Below are 4,350 nucleotides of genomic sequence, written 5' to 3'. Positions count from 1 at the left end.
TGGGTATTGTTATAGTAATTTATAATTTTTATGTATTTCAAAATGCTTATATAAAGTCCACAAAAAATTTTTTTCCATATCCACATGTGAATTTGGACAAAGCTTAGCAAGTATGGCTCACGAGTGCAAAAAAGGACTTCGTGGCATTGTAAGTAGTAGGAATCATTGTTTTCCAAATATTTTTATTTACTGTTTTATGTTTGAAGAAAAATATCTGACATTGAAGTATTTATTTGAAAACACACACACACATGTAATGTATGATAGCCAATATATTTCTGTATTTTACAAAGTAAGAACTTGTGTTATTTTTCTGCTAGTTTAAATTGAGGTAGAATAAAAACAAATTATCTAAAACTAAAGAATCCACCCAGCCCATAATGGAAGGGTTAACTAACCTTAGTTCTTCAATTCAGAAGTTGTTTCTTTTGTTACAAGATAAATAAAAAATTGGGAATTTTAAAAACCTGAAAATAGGGATCATAAAAAAGTAAACAAGCAAGGTTGAAGATGGACGTTATTTACTCACACTTCAAACCCCTATTTTGGTTCCATGCTGTTACCTAGAATTACATTTGGTGGAGTCGAAATAGGGATTCATAGCTTGAGTAAATAATGTCTACAATATCTTCAGCCTTGTTTCCTTACTTTTTTATGATCCCTATTTGCAGGATTTTAAATTCCCAATTTTTAATTTATCTTAGTTGCTTGTTTTTTTTTATGCTCAGCTATGGACAAAGAATTACTTGATACAGTAGCTAACTTTATAATGATAATGAACATAGCTAGTAGCTAACTGATGATTTACTATAGCTGTAGAGTATTTGATTGCATTTGTTTGAGATGTAAAATATTAAGCTGCGGCTGGAGATTGTCATGGAGATTAGTTTGAGAATATAGTAAACGTTTATAGTTTCCCTGTAATTAAATTCTCTTTATATTATATATAGCAATTGGTAAATATATGCCTAGACTAAGACACAACCCCCATTAAGTGTGTATAAAATTTTACCAGTAGAAAAGCAACCTTTCCAAATAAAAGATATGTCTGAGACGTCACTTTCAATATATTTGTGTCTTTTTAAAGTAATTATTCTATGAGTATGTGTAATAGAATTTAATATTACATGTATTGATTTTGGTTTTACTTCTTCACTTCATACATAATTTAGGGGTTGGCTCCCTTAAGGCACTGATTGTATAGTGTACAAAGCATTGAGTATCTATATTTTACAGTCATATAATGTTAATCTATTATTGGCTGGTAATTCCTGTTTCACCCTGTACTTAAGCTTTTTAACTCTCTCTACGTAGGATCTGTCGAATTGACTGACCATGTGACCACTTTGTACTCATTTAACCTTATTGACCTGGGTATCCTTTACTGTGCATGACACAAAGTTTTAGTGTCTTACATTGAAAATATTATTAAATTACTTCTTGTTTAACTTCTACTTCTACTTCTAGAGGGCAATATTTTTAAATAATCCTCAATTCCACTAGTTCGACCCACATGACACATTTTCTCTTAGCATGTCATCATCCTTATTTTATCCATAACCCCTCGAAAAAGTATGAAATTAAATGTAAAATACTCTATAAAATCATTATTTCTCAAATAAACCTTAATTTTTATAGCCTTCAATTATGTTTGGTTACAGAACTTTCGAACAGAAAATCAGACCCCTCCTGCCACACCCACCTGTCACATTCTCTTTCACAATTCGTTGATAGTTCTCTATCATTATATATTATCTATAACCAATAAAAAGTCGAGGTTTTCATCTATCAAATGATGTATTGTATAACGTTGTGTTCTGAACAGAATATCGTTAATTCCACTCACAGTACAAGATTCGTTCCCATAAGAAAGTTAATGACTAGCTTGGATGAATTTGTAACGGGTCTTGTCGCACAGTTAGAAAGCCAGAAAAACTTTGAAAGTTAGTGGAATTTGTCTACTTTTTGCATGTTATTAATATATATTCTTTGGTGTATTATTAAGTAAATAAAAACGATTAAGTGCATTCCCATCATTACTATAAAAAAAAATCAATATTAACTGTCCTTGTCAATTGAGGGCAAGGAAAAAGAAGTATGGGTAAGTACTTTATGTTTTGTTTTTCATATTTATTCTTTATTTATTATTATAAATGTAACTAAAATCTAAAAATACGTATTTTTTTAAAGTTATTTTAGAGTAGATTAGGTAAAATAAGTAATAATAATAATATAATTAAAATGGTTCTAAAGGCACGCAAGCGAGCACTTGGTGGGTAATGTATTTCAATAGCATAATGTCAGTTGCACATTCCCCAAGTGATTTACAACTTATAATGGTGCAGATAATAGTTATACATGGTTCAAAGGGCAATAAAAAAACAATTTAATTATAAATAGATGTATACTTACATCTTATCTGTTTTCTCTTCCCTAACTTTTTACAAGGTTGTTAAATTTGACCGATCTCGTAAACACCAAAAAGAAATCAAAATATATCTACATTACCTTTTTCTTTCTAGAATGACTTCAAGTTGTAACATGAAACTACATTTGTTTATTCTAAGTAGCTTTAAACTAGTAACTGTATACATCTATTTATACATAAATTTTATTGTATTATTGCCTTTTGAAATCTCTAACTACTATTTGCACCATTATAGGTTGTAAATCACTTGGGGAACATGCAACTCACATTATGCTATCTAATTACATTACCCACGATCTACTCTGAGCTGCTCACATGAGTGCATCATGAAAAGTTTGTATTATATTATATATTTTACCTAATCTAACTGGCCAGGTGGTTAGGGAGCTTGAATTGCAATCTGAAGGTTGTGGGTTGGAATCCACATCCCACCAAACATGTCCCCCTTTTCAGATGTAAGGACGTTATAATGTGACGGTCAATCCCACTATTCATTGATAAAAGAGTAGCCCAAGAATTGGTGGTGGGTGGTGATGACTAGCTGCCTTCTCTCTTGTCTTTCACAGCTAAATTAGGGATGGCTAATGCAGATAGCTCTCGTGTAGTTTTATGTGAAATTAAAAATAAAACAAACCTAATCTAACCTAAACAATTTCCTATTTTTACATTTTAGTTACTTTTATTATAATAAATAAAGAATACACATGAAAAATAAGAAATAAAGTACTTACGTGGGCCTTCTCTTTTATTGAGGTTGACTGTTGATGACACGTAACTCTACTTTTTTATACTAATGGTAGTAGTGCACTAAATAAGTTTTATTTAATTAAATTTTGCAACAAAGAACAAAGGGGAATAACATGCAAAAAGCAGACAATATTCTGTAACTATCAGAATTTTTCTAGCTTTCTAACTATGTGATAAAAGCTCTTACAAATTTATCCAAGCTAGTTGATATGTTTTCCGTGGAAACATAGCTTGTACTGAAAGAAAACTTTACAGTTCTCTATACAGAAAACAATATAATATAATATGTCATTTGATAGATGAAAACCTTGGATTTCTATTGGTAAAAATAATATAGTATTAAATCTAAGAGAGAACTATTGACAAATCCTGAAAGAGAGGATGTGACAGATAGGTGTGGCAAGAGGGGTCTGATTTTTCTATTTGATGGCTCTGTAACCAAACAAGATTGAAGGCTATAAAAATTATTCTTTGTCGGAGAGGTGAAGATATTATAGTGAGTAATTTATGTTAAATTTCGTACTTAGTGGAGGGGTGGTGAATAAATTAGAGAAGAGGGGATGCATGGAGAAAATGTTGTGTGTCACACTAGGGGAAATTAAGGATCGTTTTTAATATTGCCTTATAAAATTAAGAACTTAAAACTTGTATACTATTAAAATATGGATTATTAGCTATGATTTTATTATAAAGTAATTGGTATAACGTAAACAAAAAGTAATTGTAATTAAATCTTGAATCTAACTCACTAAAAACCTTGTGACATGCACAGAAATGGATACCTTTAGCAAGAGGGTTAACAATAAGTTTATAGGAGTGTACCCAAGTAGCCTCTCGGATAACCAACAAAACAACATGAGTATAAAAAAAATACTTTTTTTTTCAACTTATAGGTTTTGCATTTCATATGCATAACCTCTAGAACCTTCAAAGGGAAAATGTTCTTTTTAATTTAACTTAAATATATTATTATTTCATCTTCTCTATGATATTACTAACTGTAGCTATTATTGTCAACTTATATAGTCTATAGTATATTACAATGAAATGTTTCAAATTAAGACATATGAAAAATGTACACATCTTTTAATATTTGGTGAAATAATCGTAAAACATCTTTTTTTGCATGTCTTTACATTTTCCCATATAATTTATTATGCTTTCCTGTCCTTTAG

The 4,350-nt window shown here is 30.0% G+C and overlaps 1 protein-coding gene across 1 annotated transcript in view; it reads left to right on the top strand.

Moving 5' to 3' along the window:
- The window catches only part of LOC106464367 (ribonucleoside-diphosphate reductase large subunit-like), a 42,350-nt gene that overhangs the window by 7,535 nt on the left and 30,465 nt on the right, over positions 1 to 4,350 (top strand). The window lies entirely within an intron of this gene.

The sequence above is a fragment of the Limulus polyphemus genome, unplaced genomic scaffold (assembly GCF_000517525.1).
Source record: "Limulus polyphemus unplaced genomic scaffold, Limulus_polyphemus-2.1.2 Scaffold1631, whole genome shotgun sequence".
Lineage (NCBI taxonomy): Eukaryota > Metazoa > Arthropoda > Merostomata > Xiphosura > Limulidae > Limulus > Limulus polyphemus.
This window is presented reverse-complemented; position numbering and strand designations above follow the sequence as displayed.